This window comes from Triturus cristatus, chromosome 12 (genome assembly GCF_964204655.1).
Source record: "Triturus cristatus chromosome 12, aTriCri1.1, whole genome shotgun sequence".
NCBI lineage: Eukaryota > Metazoa > Chordata > Amphibia > Caudata > Salamandridae > Triturus > Triturus cristatus.
Window position 1 is genome coordinate 670,836,613 of NC_140595.1, and position 23,864 is coordinate 670,860,476.

Sequence of the window (23,864 nt, forward strand, 5' to 3'; positions counted from 1 at the left end):
CCAGCATGAGCAAGGATTGGAAGCAGGCTGTAGGTGAAACTATTACAGTCTGCGAATATGTGAAAGATAACATCAAGTGAGAAGAGGTCCTAGCAGTCAGTAGCTGCTTCGCTGGACCCCTAATCCATGTTAATTCTTTACCTCTAAATCCTCCTATCGACAATTTTCAAGTAATTGTTTCTCAATGAGTGGAAGAGTTGTGTTGCATCGGCCAGAGGGGCTAAATCTGGAGCACAGAGCTCACAGTTTGAACGCCAGCAGCAGCTCAGCTCAGCCTCATTTGACTCTGGGTAATAGCTCACTTATTCTCCCTGATGGCCCCCAGCGCCTTGAAACCATTTAAGAGGTAATATGTTTACGCTTTACAAATATGGATTAATATTACAAATGAGTGGTAAGGCAAATAATATTTTTACTGGCATGATGAGCTCTAAGATATGTGTCCTGATTTCCAATGTAGGCAGGCTGTATGGGATGTATTGATGTTGTAAGGACTTCCACCCAATAATGCATGTGGTGGAGTTATATTGCCTATCCCACTTAAGCTCATTACTGTCCCAGTCTTAAGACTTGCAGTTTTAACCTAGAACTCCTCATTGTCAGGGGTATTACTCAAATTAGGTCAATGAAAGTAGAACAATACTGCAATGCTCCAAATGCATTAGACTATCACACAATAGTCCATGTCTGGTAACATTGTCCATATTAGCGTAGTGGGAGGTGGTCAGCTTAGGAGGCCATTGTCATACTCGTTTGTGGGTTTTGCTATTTTACATGTCCCTCTCTAAACTCATCTTTGATTTTACATTTACTCCAAGCTTTTTGTGGTAGTTAGTCCTTGTTTTCCTACCACTACTACCGAACCCACCATTTACGCCTAGAACTGAGATCTCCACATGCATAGTTTGCACCATTCTTGGTAGAGTACTCTGCTCATAAGAGATAGGACAGCAATATATTGAGATCCCTGGCATAATGTTTTGCGAATAGCAATTGTGAGTACATAAAGCAGTGTTTCTTGGGAACTACTTTGTGCACTCAAACATGTTTTCGTGATTAGGTCCCATTATATCTCACATTTTATTTTAAAATATTGGCCCACTCGGTGTATATTTTCTATAATCAACTTCAGTGGGAGGATATATTTCTAAATACTAATGAGGGCAATTATACTTCTGTCAGACATTATTTCAGCAGCAGTGTTCTGTTACTATATATCTTTTGCTACTTCATGATCAGCTACCCCATATAATGGCAGACTCCTCAATCATGTGCTCAATGGTAGCCATGTCAAGATGTGTTGTTTTCTCTCAAATTTATATTCATTCCTGATGCACCACTGTTCACACTCAAGCCATGATGCGCTTACGTCACATTAGATACCAGCTGTGCCATGATGTGCTCATATCACGTATATATGTCATTTCTTAATGTGATTGCTCCCCATCCCATGATAAGTATAAAATGTCTGGCACCACAACAGCCGGAAATACCACAATTTTCGTATGCTCCTTCATGCCAGTCATACTACGCCCTGCCCATTTTCCTCACATGATAGCTATGCCATGATGTCCTTGTTCCCTTTTCAAGCTGCCCTTCCAATCATCTCTATCTTCCACATATATATTGCTCATGACATAATGTACCACTGTTCATACATTTGCCATCCATGTCAATATCTTCATATACTAGTCCACAATGATGTATCGACTTCCCCATCTATCGATGAAGCCACAAAAGGCACCAGTTTCCTCCATTTTTCAGCCATGATAAACCCAGTCATCCGATATACCAGACATGCCATGATGTGTCTATTCCCTCGTATCCCAGGTGTTCCTGTTTTCTCACATATGCCAGGTTGTCTGTGAAAAAAACAAATCCCACAATCAGGAGCAGCTCATTCCAGTAAAATACGCAGTGAATCAGTCCCAATGCTTATACCACACAAGAAGCAAATTGTTGTTATAAACTTTCATCGGTTGAACCAAATCACAATACTTCTGGAACATGCCTGGCACAGGTGTACCAGGAGTAGGAGTAGGGTGTACTGCCAGAAAAAGCAATAAGAGAAGGTCCAAAATTTGAATATCCACATGATAATGCAGGTCTAGGTACATGACTTCTACTACTTCAACATTAAGAATATCAATGTGATTATGTAAGATCTGAAGCCCAACATATTCATGCGGACTACCATCCCACCGTTTTCAGAATTGTTGAAAGCACTCCATTTCTATGTATATCGTGTTTCTTTCCAGAGCATGGGTCGGAAATTCATAGGTTGTTCCAGCCTGTCTTCCCCAGATGTAGAAGTAGGCCACGGATGCCCTACTGGAAAAGTATCACCAGCAAACAGTGTTCTCTTCTCAAAAAAATTGCAGTGTGGACCACATAACACTTTACTGTGGGGTTTTCCCATGTAGCAATAGAAAATATTTAAACCTTCATCTTACTACACCCATAAATGTCAAGGAGCAAGGGTACACATGTTTGGCCGCACGTGGTTTGTACACTACAGGCTGTTACCATTAGAAAGTTGAGTACAATAAGGATGAGTCCAGAAGAGGACAGAAAGTGTCCAGATTTACAGAGCTGAGGTCCAGGAAGTGTTGTTGAAAGTGATAGATTGGACTTCATTAAGAAGGAGGCAATAAGGTGTGACACAACAGCTGAGGTGAGTCTGGGCATGAGGTAGATATTCCCTTCAGTTAGAGTCCAGTTCTCCAGGAGTCACACTGTGTTGAGGTGGTGTCAGAAGATTTGCATCAGCTATTTTTGAGATCCTAAGGATTGGAGCCTTTTGGATATGAATCATTTTGGAATTTTCAGATCCCCATGCACAACAGCAGAATACATGGTGGTTTGCTTTTTCTCTTCTCTGCTGCCTAGTATGAGGTCTGGTCGTGTTGGTTCTGTAGTGGATGTGGAAGCACTGGAGATTGTAATCTTGGATAACAGGTACCATGAAGAAGGTGAGTTGAAACATTTCTAGATGATGCAGCAGGTCTTGAATGTGATGCATTGCAGTGGAGGACACTATTGGAGTTCAAAGACCTCTGATGACTAAGGCTGTTCCATGAAGGACACTCTTCAGGGGGTCAAGTGCATTCCTGGGGCACCAATTGCCTGATTGTCTTCAAGAGCAAATATAATTGGCACCATAAGTGTATTTTATCCCCCTCCCCCCAATCATGCTCTGCGCAATAAGGCGCACTGCCCTGCTGCAGTGCCATTTTATGCTGCTAAGAGGGTAATGTCATCAGCAGAAGTTAGGCATGCTTTTATGAACTTCAGAATGCCAGGCTCTTCTCTCATGCTCAGGTGCTGCACCACCTGTGTTGTTCCTGCTGCTGTGAACTTAGGAGTGTCACACAGGTCGCACGGGTTTCATGTGTTTACTCAGAATACCACTGTTTTGACCCACATAATGCAGGGGTGACCCAGTCCCAGCAATTCAGGATACCGTTGTATACAGGAACTCCACGTACACTGATACCTAAATAGGAAGTGTAAGATGAGCTACTGTGGGTATAGAAAGCCCTGTTATCATTGCACTGAATATTCACCCATTTCGCACATACTCCAGGTACCAGAGTAGAGCATGCAGCCCCCGGTAGAATGTCACAGTATGCAGCTGGATGAAGCCATCATGTGTAGCCTCTTTGGTTTTTTTCAACATTACAATATATTTAATTTATATTTTAACCTAATTTAAATAATTTGAATTCATGTAACATTTTTTCCTATTGGGTTTATTTTAAGTCCCTATCTCCATTATTTTCTATGGTATGGTATTGTAGTACCAGCGGGTTGGTCATGTGTGGCACTGGAGTAATTTACTACTGTTTTGGGTCTAATTTTGGCAGTAGTGATTGTAGAAGTGCAGTTTCAGTATATGTCCCCCAAACCCCTCCGTAGCCCTCCATAAATACCTTCTTACTCTTTCTTAACCCCCTCCCATTTAGTATCAAGGATGCCCCTTCTTCCAGCCATTCCTTCTTGCCCTTCCCACATTTACTACTAAGTAATAAACTCTCATGTGTGAAGATATCCCCTTAGAACATATAGAAGAGATGGAGGTGGAGATTTACACTTGTAGCTTTGTAAATAGCATTTTGTAGTACTTTAGTAGTGCTATTGTAGTGCTGCTAAACATACTGCAAAATGAAGTTTGTGAATAGGCCCCTCTACGTCCTGTGCATGGTCCTCTAGCTATGTATGTTTACTGTGCTTCTACACCCATGTTTTACATGATCAGCATGCCTCTGTGTCTCTCACATCCATGCATGATCCATACTCTTCTATGTTTTTGAGTCTGTTCAAGCTAAGTGTGCATATAGGCCATGATGCCTCTGCTTGTTTATTATCCTTCTACGCCTCTATATATTTACTGTGGCTCTGCTTACGTACTCCTTTTTGGGTGCATCAGAGTGCCGCTGTTTTTCCGTGTATGTTCTCTTTGTCTCTATGCCCTAAAATTGCATGGACAGCATGACTCTTTCTATACTCAGGGATGTCACCAGTGCTTTGGGCTGAACATTGTGCCCCTTACACTGGCCTCATTGGCTCATAACACACCAAGAGTTCAAGAGTTCAAGCACCCACTGCCACACACTGTGGGTGACTAGCTGCCTGTTCACAGCAGAACATTGTTTATCACTGCATGAACTTTAAAGAAGGCATATCTATGCAACAAGAACATGCAAGAGTATGTGTGGAATATGAGAGTATGATCTGTTCATAGTGGATGCCAGGCGCATGTACCTGCCACATGTTGCGCTACTTGAATCAGCTTCATACCGAAAGTCAGGCCTGTAGCCAGATGTGTATTTTTAAGGGGGCATGGCGCTCAGCTAGGACCAAACATTAAAACTGTGCTTTATAAGTGCATTCTTCCACAAATATAGGTTGGCAACTAAATATAAAAAAACAGAATATCATTTTACAAAAATATTCAGGCCAGAGTATCGAAAGGTAAGTGCATATAGGCAAGTATAGATGTACTATTTAATATTCCTAACTCAACATCTAGATACCTTGAATATATATATATATATATATTCACTGAAAAAAACATGGGTTTCACACACGTTATAGTTAGGAATTAGCATTTAAAAAACCTTAGAAATTCAGTGAAAAAACCATAGGTTTCACACATGTTATAGTTAGCTGGACATTTTACTCGTAAAAAACCAATGAAATTCCCCAGTTATAGTTAGTTCAGCTAACTATAACTCGCCCCCGCAATGCACTGCTGATGACGTCACATATTACATCACTCATGACATGGTCAGTGACATCACTCATGACATCACTGATGACATCTCAAATGACATCACTGATGACATCACTGATGACATCATCCAGTGAATGTGTGTTTTTCTGAAAATTAAATATGTTTTATATATGTACATCTCAAGGTCGATGGAAGAATAAATGGGTATATAAGTGTCTAAATGGATGATTTTTTTTGAAAAATTGATTGTGTAACTGACTGATTAAGTGTATCATAGTGAATACATGGCTTAGTGAGTAATGTTTAAATATTTAAATATCTGTATCAGTCTCTCTCTTTGTGTATAAGTGGCTGCATGGGTTGGTGAGTAGCTACATGAGTGTCTATATAGGTTATTTGTTGGTTTTTTGAGTATCAGTGTCTGATGTCTGTATGGTTTGGTGGGGGGTATTACGTAGTGCATAGGTGCATGAATGAATGACTCAGTCTTTGTATGTGTTGAAGACAGCATGTGTGCAGGACTCTATGGGTGCATGAGTGTGTGCATGGGTGTGTTAGTGAGTGAATGACTGTCTCAATAGTGTCTCTATGAGTAACTACATATATTTTAAACTAGTATATGTGACTATTGGTTTATATAAGCGAGTATATGTGAGAGTGAGAGATTGAAAGAGTTCCTGTATGAATAAGTATGTGTTTCGTTAAGTGATTGTTTAAAAGACTAAGTATGTGTAAGTTTCCGTAGAAGTAAGTGTGGTGGTGTGTGTATAACTGTATATGCAAGTAAATGGATGTTTGATTCTTTATTAGCATGAGTGACTATGTGTGTCAGTAACTCTATGGATGAGTGGCATTGTGTAACAGGGTGTATAGGTGTATGAGTACATATGATGAGTGAGTACATGTATGAGTGACTGTATAGGACTGTTGGTGAATGAGTGGATGTGTATGTGGATCTTAGAATTACTGAAGAGGTTGTTGTAACTGGTATTGGTATGTCCATTGTTTTTAAAATTGTAATTTCTATTTTTGAATGTGTGTATCAAAGGTTATATTAGGGGAAGAGGAGGTCTGCCACTCTATCACAAGGATGATGTCATCAGTGATGTCATCAGTGATGTCATTTGAGATGTCATCAGTGATGTCATGAGTGATGTCACTGACCATGTCATGAGTGATGTAATATGTGACGTCATCAGCAGTGCATTGCGGGCGCGCGAGTTATAGTTAGCTGAACTAACTATAACGGGGGAATTTCATTGGTTTTTTACGAGTAAAATGTCCAGCTAACTATAACATGTGTGAAACCTATGGTTTTTTCACTGAATTTCTAAGGTTTTTTAAATGCTAATTCCTAACTATAACGTGTGTGAAACCCATGGTTTTTTCAGTGAATTTGCAAGGTTTTTTAAATTCTAATTCCTAACTATAACGTGTGTGAAACCTATGGTTTTTTCAGTGAATTTGCAAGGTTTTTTAAATGCTAATCCCTAACTATAACGTTTTTGAAACCTTTGGTTTTTTCAGTGAATTTGTATGGTTTTTTATATGCTAAGTTATGTTTTTTTAATTAAAGATATTTTTTTTTATTAAAATAAAATTACTATATATTCATTTATATATTATCTGTATTTTTTTATAAATTTTTTTTTGTAAAAATTCAATTAGGATATTTTTATTTTTTTATTTTTTTATTTTTTTTATGTCCACTTTTTTTTTTTTTTTTATAAATTCTTGGGGTGCGCGCTCTGAGCGCGCTCCTAGTACTATTTCATAAGTTTTTTATGAATTCCAGCGTACGTTATTTACGTGCGCAAATATACTTCATGGTGCGCGCTGGGAGCGCGCACCCAGTACGTATGCGTACGTACGTACGCATGCGTCCTACGCGCTCGACGCGGTTTACTTCCGCATACGCTAAAATTATGCACAATAACGGTCGCGTATACGCATTTTCAACGTATGCGCGCTAGGTACGCGCATATGACGTATGCACCTGCGCGTTTACGCGTTCGTGCATACGTCATCACGGGGTGCGCGCTCGGAGCTTGCGCAGTGCGCGCACCTCGGGTTTATACATAATAAAACAATATTTCTTATTGGTTATCATTGCTTTCAGTTTCTAATTGTTTCAATACCACACCCAATCCCCTCATGGCAAGTCATGTGATGAAGAATCATCACTTTTGATTGGTTTGAAGTACTTTCTGTTCCAGATTCTTCCCAAACCACACCTACTCCCCTCATTATTAGTTCTGATTCCTTTGGAGAAGGAGCTATTCTGTTGTTGAGAGACAATGGCTGAACAGCAACCTACTTCAGACAGTGACCAGGACACTCTTGAGAGGCAGAGGAACAGGAAGCAGAAAGACAGCTTTATATGGCAGTTTTTCACTTTTCCAGATGGTGAGAAAAAGGTAAATGCACCGAAAGTTACATGTGTACTTTGTAAAAAAGTTTTATCTCGTGGGAATCCTAACAAGAAATATTCTTTTAGCATTCACACTATGTTGAGACATGTTTACAAAATGCATCCAGTAACTTATCGTCGAGCTTCTGGAGAAAACCCTCCACCTGCTCATCCGACGACATCAGCAGCAGCTCAGCCGAGCACATCTTCGGCAGCTCAGGGGAGCACTTCAGCTGCGATGGTGCCTTCACCTGTTTCTATACCTCTTGTTGGTCCACCTTGTTTGGCGAGGTTGTCTACACGGTGCACTGATTGCGGTTCTCTTATTTCTGTGGGGGAGACCAGTCTTGATCTCCTTCAGAGAAAATTTGATGCGCATCCGTGCATTAGGCCATAGATGTTTTTTCTTTTTTTGCGTTTTTCTCTTCCTGTTTCCCTCCATTAACTCAAGGGCTCTTTTAAGAGCCACTTATAAACTTAACCAAAATATTTTTTTTTTTAGAAATTTTTTTTGAAATTTTTTTGAGGTGCGCGCACCCTGCGCGCACCCAAGGTTTTTTTTAAAAAATTTTTTTTTTTGAGAGACTACAATTAAAAATTGAAAATGTGATTGTAGAGAAGTAGAAAAAAAGGAACCATGATATTGGTGACTTACCATACCCACTCAAAAAAAAAATTTCATTTATTTTTCTAAAAAATTGCTTTAAAAATGGTTCTAGTTTTCGTAAATTTTCTATATCAATCTGAAAAAAAAGAAAAAGTATTAATATTTTAGAAAACATTTTATAATACAGTACACATATTTACATATTTATCAAAAAATATTTTTGCCTTATTTTTGCTGTTTTCAGAATATATTGCATTTCACTATAAATTGTGAAAGCAATTGCATTCATCATTTAACAGCGGGCAAAAAAAAAATAACAATCTCAAAGATTGTATTAAAAAAGCCCAGAATCTCTTCTCACATAAACTTATCATTACAGAAATGCATAATATTCTAAAAAAATATCATCTAAAAACAATACTTATTTCTTTCAAATTCCGTCTGATATTTTTGTTTCAGAAGTATAATCACAATATTATATCTCAAATAACTCCACAATACATCTGATTCCATTTCCTTTAGGCCAAATAGTAATTTTAAAATTCTTTTTTGATTAAATTTCCAATGGTAATCCAATAAAATTCTAAAGTTTAATTTGTACAGATCTCACCGATTCTCTGTAACATTTTGGTTCCCGAAAGACTTATTAATAATTTATTAAGTCCACAATAGAATTGGTTACTTTTCCGCATGGCCAAATAGTAATTTTAAAAATCTTTTTTGAAAAAATTTCCAATGGCACTCCAATAACATTCCAAAATTTAAATTGTGCAGATGTTACCGATTTTCTTTAAATTTTTGGTTTTTGAAAGTTTCATAACAAATTATAAAAGTCCACATTACAATTGGTTATCTTTCCATTAGGCCAAATGATAATTTAAAAAATCTTTTTTTTGAAAATTCCAATGGTAATCCAATAAAATGGTAAAATTGTTTTGTCCAGATTTTGCCAAGTCTCTCTAAAATTTAGGTTTCAGGAAGATTAGATAGGAATTTGCTAAATCAAAAGGCAAACGTTGCTTAAAAACCAATTGGGAATCATTACACAGTGTCCAGCCTTTCTCACATTTAAGATAAACTGTGTAATGTCCAGAAGTAACAGTAGGTCCTTCATGGAAAATTATTGCAACAGTTACAAAAGTTTTTCCTGAAATTGATAATTGCTGTCCTGTAAACTTCTTTATTAAAGTATCCAATTTTGAACCATCAGCTCTACATCGTTGCATCATTAAAATTACATACTGTCCGTATTCCTTTAAAATTAATGTTGAAAACATGTCAGATTTACACTCACCGCATTGCATGCTATGATTAGCATCTTTAACTAATTTAGCAAAAGTGACTGTTTTACTCTGTGGTAATGTCAAATAAATAAACCTTTCATTATCAACATTAGAGCCACATATATTATAACAGTTTTCACAAGTATGTTCCCATTTATAAGAGAGACCAAATAAAATATCAATTGCAACTTCTTCTTCTTCCAGTACTTGTAGAAAATACATCAAAAATTCATGTGCATCTTGCTGTTCATTTTGAGAAAACTGTGTTCGTCCTGAACATACATCTAAAAGTTTTCTAATTTCAGTAGCACTTTCAATTTGACTTTTATCATTAAACAGCTTATGAAAAAGGAGACTCAGCTCAGAACAGAATCTTTTTCCCTGATTTACTATTATCTGCTCTTGCAAACTTTCAAGATAAAATGCAACATTCAGCACTACATTAGCGTAGCAGTTGACACCAGAGCTATTTCCAAATGACATCCTAAAACCTGTTCTTCATTTTCCTTATTCTTTTTGTTTGCAATTACATCACTCCTCTTTTTTTTCCTCCTCTCTACATCTTCAGTACAGATATTCTCATTTCTCCTTTTACGAGAAACTACATGTTTCTCCAACACAGGATACTGACCTAAATGAGGAGCATAGGTTCTTCTTAATCTATTATACTCCTTTACACAATTTGCATCAGCACTAACTTTTGAGTCATCAAAGTCTATCATGAATAAACCAGATAATGTTTTCACTCGTGACAAAGCTACATAAGCCATACCTTCTTTGAACACAGTTGAACCAATGTTCACAAATGCACAATCTACAGTCAATCCTTGAGACTTGTGAATAGTTACAGCATATGGTAGAGAAAATGGAAACTGCTTTCTACGTACATATAAGTCTTTCACAAGCATGAAACGAACTGAACAACGACAAATATCTTTAACTTCTTCTATCTGATCAAATTTTATTTTTAAACATTCAATTCCATCTTTTTTCTGATAATTAATAAAACCCACAACTCTTCCCATAGCTCCATTAACTAAACCTTTTTCAACATCCAAATTTCTCCTTAAAAATACTCTACAGTTCATGCAAACATATAGATTTTTTTCTAATCCAGCTATTTTGGAAATGTTCTTCTCTAGTGACTTCAATTTATTTTTCAGTGTGCCTGTTACTGTGACAGTAATTCTTCCATCCTAAATTTTGTCAACTGCTTCCAATTTCCTGATCTCCTCCTTTTCCAATTTCAAAAGCTCCTCATTGAATATTGAGCATTCACGTAGAGTTGGCATTAAGCAGATGACACTTTTGTTTTCTGCAATGTTCTTGTATATCTTCTCTGCAACTATTTCTTCCTTTGGAAATAAATTATGTAGCAGCCGACTCTGTAATGCTTTTGTGCCAGCTTCAGTGAGTAGTCCAATTCTGATATCTTTCAGAATACTTCCATATTCTTCATCGTTTGCTTGCCTCATATTAGTAGTAAGTTCCTTGTACTCAAAGAAGGACCAAATATTTGTATTACCGATGCTTCCCAATGACTTCTTCGTGTCTTCATGTGTGACAGTATTAAACACTGGTTGTCCTTTAACTGGAGTAAGTTGCAAAAGATCTCCAAAAACTATGACGTGTTTTCCACCAAATAACATGTCATAGTCTGTCTTCAAAATTTGCTGCATTCTTAAATGCACAAAGGCAAGCATTAAGTTTGATACCATGCTCACCTCATCAATAATTAGAACTTTCATCTTCTTCAATACTCTTGAAACTTCCAAGGATGCTTCTCCAGTTAGCTTGTTGTATTGTATTTTGTTCTCATGCTCCACTGGTAACATTAGCAAACGATGTAAAGTGATTCCTTTTATGTTATATGCTGCTAACCCAGTTGGAGCAGTAACCACACAAGACAAAGTAGAATCCGTTTTTTGCTGTAGGTAGCTTCTGATAACTTTTATAAGGAAACTTTTCCCAGTTCCAGCTTGTCCGCTTACATACATCCTGATTGGTTGAAATGATGTGCATGAGCACTCTTTTTTTTCATGTTGAAATCCGTGATCAATTTTGCTTCTGATCTCTTCATAAATTTGTTGCTGCTCTTTATTCAGTTGTCTTTCCAAATTTTGTAAGTCTATAAATTCTTCTTGCGCTTGATTCATAGCCGTTTCCACTTCATTCATGGCTATTGATGCTTCATTTTCAACGATTGGTTGTCTTGACTGAGTGTTCCTGAACTTTGGCTGTCTTGAGAACTGTCTCTAGCTACTTCTGCTGCAATTGTAGTTTCTTGTTCAATTTCTTCATTTAACATTTGCAGATAAGTTGTGAATGTACTGCATTGTATGCTGTCTTTGCAAGCATTAAAAGAATCTTCATAGCTTTGAAATTCTCCCAGTAGTTCGTCCTCTGAACGCCATGGTTTAAACAGCTGTAAAAGAGCCAAGTAGTAAAATTCCTTTTTGTCAGTAGTGTCGCAACTCAGCTTCCTGTGATTTATCAAACTTCCTTTTGTTTGCTTCACCAAACATCCTTCCTCACCAATCACTTTATATTTTCCATTGTTGATGTCTTCTGCGGCTTTCCGTGAATAAATGTAGTTCTGCAGCACTTCATAGAGACACATGTTCTCCAGATGTTGACTTCTTTTTGGATAATATGTGTCCAACATTTCAAAATATCTGTACTTTGTGGGTCCTTCTCGGCCAAATATTCAATTTCTCCAACAGATTTCAGTACCCGATTTCTCATTGCTGCTAGGCCTAAACTTGCCCAAATTATTCTTCTTGATTTCGAGTAGAGACTTGCAGAAGATAACCTATCTGAACATTCGTAGGATCCAATTTCTCGATGCGATAACATCTTCAAACTGAAACTGTACAGCTTCTTACTGACAGTCTTCTCGTGAGAAATCTCTTCCCACATTTCCTTCAATTCTGTTTTTTCTGATTTCGTAATGTAAGACGTTACATATCGAGCAACAGCAATGGAATTGTCAGCTACATACTGTATATCCATGTTAGCGTTCCACATGGATAAAATGACTGGGTTGTAGTCATTTATATTTTTTGATTCTTCTTTTCTTTTTAGGTTGTAGGTATTCTTAGGTGATTTTCTTGTGATAGTATGTCTCACAGCTGACATAAAACTGTTTACTCTTCCATTTGAAAGAACAGGTCTAGGAAATCCAAATCGACATTTAGTGTAGTATTTATCTTTGCTCTTGTATTTCCGTCGACAGTACCTTCCACACCGATGACTTTGGAAACGTAAAACTTGCTCCTTTAACTTTTTCTCTTCTGTGCTTTTTGGTATAGCACATGTTGCATATTCTTCAATGTAAGATAACACTGCTTCATCAGTATCTGTTCCAAACTTTGGGGCATCCTTAATCCACAACAGCATATGAATATGAGGAGCACCTCTTGCCTGGTACTCTTTTCTCCAAAAGAAATCTACTACTTCTCCAAGAGGTGGATTTTTTTATTGCAGATGAAGGACATCATAGCCTCAAATCTATGATTGAAATATCTGCAAACATTAACCGGATCCAATGAGCACAGTTCTCCTGCTGTCTTGTATTCGATGTTTTTAATGTTTGAATTTGCCTCTCGTAGAAAATCCAGTAAATCATCCCAAGCGTACTCGGCACAGCTTAGTGTAACGAACCATGTTGGAGTTCCTAAATTCCGTAACATGCATTTTAATTCACCATGGCGTCGGTACCAATATTCATTTGTCCCACGCTGACAAGCCATCAGATTGATCAGTTGTGTTTCCAAATGATCATCTCGGTGCTGCACTTTCTCCATAAAATCCTTAGCGGACACATTTTGTAAATGTACTCCACTTTTTAAAATGTGATTTACTGCATAAGACAGTGCAGACAAGTCGCTTTCAAATAAAAGATGGAACAAATAAGGAATACTTTGTCGAAATCTGGGATCTTCAGCATATAGTCTTGTAGTCCGATACTCAGAAGCTGGAATCTGTTCCGGACGTTCATCGTATCGTCCTCCTTTTCCTTTAGGAAACAGCTGGGGAAAACATCGAGCTTCCAAGCTCTCCTCCCATACACTCACGGGAGTTCCTTTTGCTTTCTTCATCTGAAACAGATCAATATTGTCTCCCATAACTTCTTTTGAATGGAGAGGATGTATGCTAAAATGTTCATATATTTCTTCTTCCTTTGACTTGTCCACTTTTTCAATTTGTCCAGTTGGTGTTTCTGTGTCTTCTTGTAAATCTTCTTCTTCTTCTTCTTCTATATAAATTGATTCATACCATTTGTTATTCCTTTTCAAATACAAATTTGCTCTTTGTACTTTCCGCACATCTACCAGCTCCTGCCAAATCTTCTTATTCTTTGTAGGTACACCATTAACCAGAATAATTAATGGTTCAGTTTCCAAAGTATCCGCATCAATAGTTTCCATATTTTTTTTCAAATCCAAGGGCAAATACACCACTCTACCTTTTAAACCTCTCAGTAAATCTGAAGGAGGTAATTTACCAGTTTTGGGCTCCATACGTACTATGGTCTGGAACGGATGAACACATTGAATGAGTATAGACTCATATGTATTTAATTCAGAAAGTTCAGCAGGAATAGCATCCAATTCTAAATTATTATGTACAGCTCTGGTCGGCATTCTATTTTCCTCTAACTTGTTGTAACAGTATTTACAAATACGCTGATCTTCACCCATATCAAAACAATTTTCAAGAAATATATATGTGGCAAAATCCTTCCACTTATAATTATCTTCATTTTCACTCTTTCTGTAGAGATCAACATTCCTAGTTTGTTTTCTATAATGAGTTCTGCGGCAACAAATACAAGTAAAATTTGGTCTTTCATTAGAGATTATTGCAAATTTTGTTATGTGATCATTAAATGTGTTACTTACAGAGGGTTCTACATTCTCTTCCACTTCTTCCTCATTTACTGTGTCCTTCTCTGCACTGTTTTGTTCAGGACCAAAGTAACAAAACTGAATTTCATCAACAACCTTTTCTACATCTGATACCGTTCCTCGGAACAGAGCCCTATTCAATTCATTTAACTTTATTGCTGGACTTTTTGCAAAATACAACCGTCTCACAAACTTTCTCATTTCAGTATGATGAACAGCCAGCATCCTAAAATGATGGAAAACACTATTACACACTTTTCTAGATAGACAAGCCAGAGAATGACCCTGCAAACCAGTATTCTCTCTCACTCTGCATGGATCCAGACTTTGAAGCACCTTAATCTTCTGTTTTATACTTTTTTTTACTATATTCTCACGAAATTTGTCAATAGATTCCTGACGCACAGTGCAAATACTACTACAATTCCAAGTGTACACTGGGGCTTTAGGACGTCTCCCCATAGCCTCACCGCCATCACTTGTACCTCATCTCTTGGAACCATTATCTCCTTCTCCATTATGCAACCATTTGTCACTTCGTAACCACGACCTCTGGTGTCAACTGCATGCAGCAAACTATTACTTTGAAAATAGCTCTCTTCATTAAAAAAAGGTTCACTACTTGAACTATGCATCCACTTTCCTAAAAACACTTTACAAAAGTTTGTTCTGTTCACTACTCTTTTCCTTTTGCTATGTGATTTCAGTACATTAACCATTTTGTCTAATGTACGCATCCTATTCAAAATTAAAATGAATAGTTTCCTTTTTAATTCTAATGCCTTTGCTGCAATGACTTCAATTTCTTTTTTTCTTTTATAAAACTTTGTCTTTTTCTTATATTTCTTCACATCCTTCATCAAATTGGACATAACTCTTCTCTGAAACATTTTTCTACGTATCTCTTTAAACGCTGTTTTTCTATTTATATAAATCTTTTCAGTTGCAGAAGGTATATTTGCATTAACTAAATTCTCAATTTTTTCCTATCTATTCCTTTTCAGAACATTTTTTCCAGTACAGACATTTTGTACATTTTTCATTCTTTTGAATATATTTTTTAGAAATTGTTTTTTCTGCTTACCACAAGATTTTTTCTTTTTCCCAACATGAGCATCTTCTACTAACTTTGGTCCTCTAGTTGTCTTCAAATATAGGTTTTTTTTGTGCGTTTTTTGAACTCTGGATTTTGTAGGCATCTTAAATTTTGTTAACTGCTCTTCAGCAATACCTGAAAAAAACTAAAAAAAAATTCCTTTATGTTATTTAAATATATTACTACATTTCTTTTCACAATAGTCACAAAACATAATTTCTTTGCCAATTTGAAAACACACTTACTGCTCTTTTTTTTGGCAAGTGAAAATCACTTTTACAGACTGACACATTATGAATCCACTTTTCAGATTTTTTTAAAAGCCCATGTCCAGACTGCTTTTTCAGACCACAAACCATGTGTAACCTGGGTGACTGAGTACACTCCAGCAAGGGCAACCAGCCTTAGTGATGCTGAATGTATTTGCATTACAGACTGAAACCTCAAAACCCCACTCGCTTGTAAATACTGTGCATGATTATACATGGAAAGGAGGTGGGTGTGTGCTAAGAGTCTGTTTCTGCACCAAAAAAATCGCTCCCCCTTTTTCCTACTAATGCAACTGTGAAGTCACCAGAGCAAAACGCAACAAATCTCTGCCTGTAATTCCTATTTGCACACAGAGTCTTGTTTTCACATTAGTCACAAAACGAAATTTCTTTGCCAATTTGAATGCACACTTACTGCTCTTTTTTGTTGGCAAGTGAAAATCACTTTTACAGACTGACACATTATGAATCCACTTTTCAGATTTTTTGAAATGCACATGTCCAAACTGCTTTTTCAGACCACCACCATGTGTATCCTGGGTGACTGAGTACACTCCAGCAAGGGCAACCAGCCTTAGTGATGCTGAATGTATTTGCATTACAGACTGAAACCTCAAAACCCCACTCGCTTGTAAATACTGTGCATGATTATACATGGAAAGGAGGTGGGTGTGTGCTAAGAGTCTGCTTCTGCACCAAAAAAATCGCTCCCCCTTTTTCCTACTAATGCAACTGTGAAATCACCAGAGCAAAACGCAATAAATCTCTGCCTGTAATTCCTATTTGCACACAGAGTCATGTTTTCACATTAGTCACAAAACGAAATTTCTTTGCCAATTTGAATGCACACTTACTGCTCTTTTTTGTTGGCAAGTGAAAATCACTTTTACAGACTGACACATTATGAATCCACTTTTCAGATTTTTTGAAATGCACATGTCCAAACTGCTTTTTCAGACCACCACCATGTGTAACCTGGGTGACTGAGTACACTCCAGCAAGGGCAACCAGCCTTAGTGATGCTGAATGTATTTGCATTACAGACTGAAACCTCAAAACCCCACTCGCTTGTAAATACTGTCCATGATTATACATGGAAAGGAGGTGGGTGTGTACTAAGAGTCTGCTTCTGCACCAAAAAAATCGCTCCCCCTTTTTCCTACTAATGCAACTGTGAAATCACCAGAGCAAAACGCAATAAATCTCTGCCTGTAATTCCTATTTGCACACAGAGTCATCTTTTCACATTAGTCACAAAACATAATTTCTTTGCCAATTTGAAAACACACTTACTGCTCTTTTTTTTTGGCAAGTGAAAATCACTTTTACAGACTGACACATTATGAATCCACTTTTCAGATTTTTTTAAAAGCCCATTTCCAGACTGCTTTTTCAGACCACAAACCATGTGTAACCTGGGTGACTGCCTACACTCCAGCAAGGGCAACCAGCCTTAGTGATGCTGAATGTATTTGCATTACAGACTGAAACCTCAAAACCCCACTCGCTTGTAAATACTGTGCATGATTATACATGGAAAGGAGGTGGGTGTGTGCTAAGAGTCTGCTTCTGCACCAAAAAAATCGCTCCCCCTTTTTCCTACTAATGCAACTGTGAAATCACCAGAGCAAAACGCAACAAATCTCTGCCTGTAATTCCTATTTGCACACAGAGTCATGTTTTCACATTAGTCACAAAACGAAATTTCTTTGCCAATTTGAATGCACACTTACTGCTCTTTTTTGTTGGCAAGTGAAAATCACTTTTACAGACTGACACATTATGAATCCACTTTTCTGATTTTTTGAAATGCACATGTCCAGACTGCTTTTTCAGACCACCACCATGTGTATCCTGGGTGACTGAGTACACTCCAGCAAGGGCAACCAGCCTTAGTGATGCTGAATGTATTTGCATTACAGACTGAAACCTCAAAACCCCACTCGCTTGAAAATACTGTGCATGATTATACATAGAAAGGAGGTGGGTGTGTACTAAGAGTCTGCTTCTGCACCAAAAAAATTGCTCCCCCTTTTTCCTACTAATGCAACTGTGAAATCACCAGAGCAAAACGCAACAAATCTCTGCCTGTAATTCCTATTTGCACACAGAGTCATGTTTTCACATTAGTCACAAAATGAAATTTCTTTGCCAATTTGAATGCACACTTACTGCTCTTTTTTGTTGGCAAGTGAAAATCACTTTTACAGACTGACACATTATGAATCCACTTTTCAGATTTTTTTTAAATGCACATGTCCAGACTGCTTTTTCAGACCACCACCATGTGTATCCTGGGTGACTGAGTACACTCCAGCAAGGGCAACCAGCCTTAGTGATACTAAATGTATTTGCATTACAGACTGAAACCTCAAAACCCCACTCGCTTGTAAATACTGTCCATGATTATACATGGAAAGGAGGTGGGTGTGTGCTAAGAGTCTGCTTCTGCACCAACAAAATCGCTCCCCCTTTTTCCTACTAATGCAACTGTGAAATCACCAGAGCAAAACGCAACAAATCTCTGCCTGTAATTCCTATTTGCACACAGAGTCATCTTTTCACATTAGTCACAAAACATAATTTCTTTGCCAATTTGAAAACACACTTACTGCTCTTTTTTTTTGGCAAGTGAAAATCACTTTTACAGACTGACACATTATGAATCCACTTTTCAGATTTTTTTAAAAGCCCATGTCCAGACTGCTTTTTCAGACCACAAACCATGTGTAACCTGGGTGACTGCCTACACTCCAGCAAGGGCAACCAGCCTTAGTGATGCTGAATGTATTTGCATTACAGACTGAAACCTCAAAACCCCACTCGCTTGTAAATACTGTGCATGATTATACATGGAAAGGAGGTGGGTGTGTGCTAAGAGTCTGCTTCTGCACCAAAAAAATCGCTCCCCCTTTTTCCTACTAATGCAACTGTGAAATCACCAGAGCAAAACGCAATAAATCTCTGCCTGTAATTCCTATTTGCACACAGAGTCATGTTTTCACATTAGTCACAAAACGAAATTTCTTTGCCAATTTGAATGCACACTTACTGCTCTTTTTTGTTGGCAAGTGAAAATCACTTTTACAGACTGACACATTATGAATCCACTTTTCAGATTTTTTAAAAAGCCCATGTCCAGACCAATACACCTTAATTTATCGTGAAAACATAGTCCATATTATTTTACATGTTCCTCACATTTAAATTTCTCCCAAAACAGAAAATAATAAACACAACTTCAACAAAAAGAATTACATTTCTATTATTCATTTCTTAATTTACCATATACATCTCCTCTCAAACTCTAACCTCACCTTTAAAATTAGTTAGTTGTGATAGAAATGTGGCACTCAAACAGCAGATTATCAGAGCCAGGACCTCTGTTCTCTACACCTCTCTCCTCTCAGCAGAACCAGATAATGGCAAACTTTCCCTCTCTTTTTCCACACATATACATGTTAATTTCAAATCTCACTGCTTCCCCCTTTTTTTCAAATGTAATCACACATTTCTATTGGTTGAAAACCAACCCTTTTCCAAAAGTACCCTTCCCCCTACTTGACTTCTGCCTAGTACCCTTCCCCCAACTTGACTTCTGCCTGCTACCATAGCAACAGCTCATGGAACACTGCTGTGTGGAGTTAGGTCAGAAGTTCGCCACACAATGTTTCAATTCCACAGAGCAAGAGTGCTTGACTTTTCAAACCTTACAGCAAATCCATAGTACTGTTCTTGTGGAAATATGGATTTTTCTGGTCAGTTATGTCCCCTATCTTGGACCCCAACGGTTCTATGTGCATGTTACAAGTACATGTATGTTCCCTCCAGTTCCAGTTATGAAGACGCAAATACATGTGCGTCCAACGTTAACATGTCCTCTTTCAGATCCGCCATGAATAGGCCGGATATTCCATTCCTAAGTATGAAAGGCCACCGCCTTTATATGGTTCACTTATGCCATTTTACAGTTCAGACGAGTAGGCTCAAACTCAAGTCATCAAGTTTTTCTTGCTTTCTGCCTCTGAAGCTCCAGTCTGAGCCTGCATCTGTGACCATGAACTTTGTCTCATTCCCTGCGCGGCTCACGAAGCCTGACATCAGCTTGCTGCCTGCCAAGAACTGTATTTCACCTTCGAAATTATCTGCTCCGTTCCCTGCCCAATGCATTCCTGTCTAGTAGTTTCAGTAAACATTCTTCCAGCTACCGAGCAAAGGCCCGGTTTCTCTGTCTTTATGCAAGTAATTCATAGCCCTGTTACTATGGAAGATTCCTGCCCTCGCATCTAGTGTAGACACTTAGACGCTTGTACACGCACTAACAGTCAGTATAGTCAGTATAGAATAAGATTCTACTCTAAGAGACCTCTCTTCTGGATAACAAAGTTCTTTAAACATAGGATGTTAGATATGATTTGGGATTAGGTTGACTTGACCCTCCAGACTTCTGTCGCCACATGTAGAGCTAAATGTCAAGTCCCCTTCACCCCCTAGTTGCACGTCAATCACACGTCATACTGCTGCGCGCGCATCTCTGCCAAGTATTTCTGCTGACATTGCGAAATTATTTCATAGGTCCACCCATATGTGACATCATAACCAATGACGTTTTCCTTGTTACACCCAATTACGCCTCTTTATGCTACGCATGTGAAATGTTATCTTTGCTATCAATTGTTACGCCTCTTGCATCTACTTCCCTGTAATGCCTATTGTATAAAAGTGAATAATTATCAATAATGTATGTACTTCACTTCCTGAACCTCCGTGGTGATGGAACTTGGAGGCCACGATTTCGAAATCGTCCATTGGAATAAAGCCCTTTCCGAACCTCTAATACCACGGATTCTGCCTCTTATTTACTGAGCTATTTTTATTATGTTCTGTATCAAATTAAGTCCCGGTAATTAAATTATTTACCACATGAATGGCGCCCGAACAGGGACACTTTCTCATCTCACGCGCCGGCGGTGCGTTGCAGGCCCGGTCTCCTGCCACAGCTGGACGGACAACAACGCGTACCAGCAGGATTTCCTGTATCTCCCTCCGGTCAAGCGGGGGCGACTGAGGCTGCGATCAACACCCAGACGAGGCGGTGAGAAGTGCGAAGTATCCCGACCAGAGCCTAGCTGAGAGAGCAAGATCCGAGGTATACAGAGGCCCACCAGGTTTCCGATGTCCTGACGTGTCCGAAGTTTTCGAGTCGAGTCGAGTCCAGTCCGGTCCAGTTCAGTTCAGTTCCGTTCCGAGGCCTTCCGTTCCGAGCTACCCGGTGAGTACCATTACTGGGGAGGCGTTCTGGCGTGCACATAAGTTGTGCCGGTCCAGACGGGTTTGGGTACACAAATCCGGTCTGCACTGTTTAGCAGTGTATCTGTACTGTTTAGCAGTATATCTAGTATATCAAGTATATAAATCCAGAATAATTTCCGTTAAATGTCGAGAATTATGTTTTATGATTAAGTTTCCTTAGATTGTTATCATCATTGTTTGCTCATTTAAATGTTAAATGTTAAATGTGTTAATACGTTCTGCATATTGTGGTATGAATGACTGTTCATTATCGTGTTTTATTGTATTAAGTTTTGTCCAAAATCAAGTATCAGATCAGTTCTCAATATGCCGCTCTTTTCGAAATTAAGACAGATCACAACTAGAAAAGGGGTACTCGAAGAAGCTGTTCCTATTCCTCCTAGGGACACTCCAGGGTACTTCATGTATCATAAACATGGCCTAGACGCTATATTATTTCTTGATTTATGGGTAGACTACACTAAGGAATTACCAGAAAGTCAGAGGTGGCCCGCAGCTGGGACCTGGGATGCAGAGTGCATCGTGAAAGTAGAGGAAGAATTATGGAAAAAGAAAGCTAGACAATCACAGAAAGACGCCATTGAGTTATGGCGTAAAGAATCGTATAGACGTACAGAAAAAGCACGTAGACAGGAAGAGAAGAGTAAAGAGAATTCAAATGAAGTCCGAGAAAATCTATTAATTGAAGAAGGTACACGAGTGAAATCAGAACAAGTAGACAGACAAAGACATGCCCTTATGAAGGGTATGTATCCCCTTCTGGCCGAGGGATTACCTAAGGCTACTGCGGGGATACCAAAAGATTTGCCACCCCCATTATTTCCAATAAAGGCACATCCCAAGGGGCATCCTAGAACCGCAGAAGATGTTTTTCTTTCCTCATATTTAGATGACGCAGCTCCCGAGTATGCTAACCCCGCCCCACACAGACCGTCGGCCGGGGAGGTTCAACGCCAAGATCCTGTATCTGTATCCTTACAGCATCAAATACTGACACAAGTTCCGGCAAGCACGTCCGTTTCCACATCTGCTCCTACAGCTACTTCTATAGCTGTGTCCACACCTATAGTTGCTGTATCGCGTTCAACGAATCCTTTCACGCCCGATACCCCAGACGGGGCTACGGGAGGTGCTACCAATATTTTTTCTACGCCACCCAGAATAAATAAACTTACTTTTCAAGAGTCAGCACATCCACGCACCCCCAAACTCATAAATGCTCGCACGCTTAAGGAACTTCTTATAGATTGTAGATATGACCCTGTGCCCGGCAAAGAGGACGAAATGATCCTGGCATCACTACGTATCAGACGAGCCGCGGTGTATTTAGGGAAGTTACCAGGAATGACTATGCATCTAGATAATATATATCATTTTGTCCAAACAGGGCGAGATTCTGAATGTATTAACAGAGCTATGGAATACCAGAAAGTGGAGATACAAGGGGAACTGTTACGTTTCCTCATAAATTGTGTGATCAGAAATCAAGACCGACCGGGGGTAGACCCGGAAGCAATGCAAATTCTTACCAGATGGAGCCAGAATATATCAGAAGGGAGACATGATAAGCAAAACTGTATAATAGCCATGTGCCGAAAGATCCGTAAAGAAATAGAACGCCTACACGAAGAGAGATTAGCGGTAGACCAGTTCGAACAAAGCGAGGAGGAAGGATCAGGACTGTCCACAGGACAGTCAGAAACCATAGCCTATGTAGGTAGAGGAAGATCTTGTAATAGTACTAGATGTCTTACTGACCCGATACGCCCGATATGTCTAGAAAATAACAGGAATTTCCAAACACCTATAATAAATATAAGGTCCCCCGAGCATTCGTTCCAAGCCGCTGACAAATTACTGCGAGAACGAAGGGGTTATCATTTTCTCGATTCTATGGATGAACAAGAATTAGCCAGGTCAGCCGTTCATTGGGTTGACAGTCCCGGAAAGTATGATGATGATACAGTAGCACACACATTTTTGAATCTCACCCCAGATGAACAGCGTTTAGCTGGGATTTATATGATTCAACAACTTCTTATACTATATAAAAGCCAACATTCAGATCCTGGTCCCTTACCTGATATATTGACTGAATTACTCACGAATAGATGGAGAGGTTCAGGTACTAAGCTAATTAAAGAAATACTAGAATCAAGAAAGCAGTACATTCTTTTTGTATGTCCAGAACATGTCTCACTGCCCATCAAGGAAAGACCGATGTATTACATGGACAGACAGAATCCTTTACGAGAAGTACACCCAATAAAGGGCGAGGACAATCAGTTTAAACGTGTATATGTATATACGCCCATATCAAAAATAGAATTGTTGGAAATGAAGAAAGTGGTACCCAGTCATGATAAAGACCCAGCGGGTTTCCACCGAGAAATTAAAGACATGTTACTCATGGGAGAGTATACCTATCCCGACATTATGACAATATTAAAGGTATTAATGCCTGCTGGCATTTATGAAAAACTCAAGGAAAAAGAGTGGGAGGTGGGAGACCAAAAGATAGACTGGACAGCATTAGAAAATGAAGAAAAGGCCCGAGGTCCAGGTTCGGGGCTTGGGGACAAAACTAAAGCACTACCAGGTTTACTAGTTCAGGTACTGCCACGTTTATTAACCACGAAAAAGGAAGACTGGGGTGCAATCTCAGCCTGTAAACAAAAGCAAGATGAAGACACTAGTGATTTCTATGCCCGATTCGAAAAATGTTTTGGTATAAATAGTG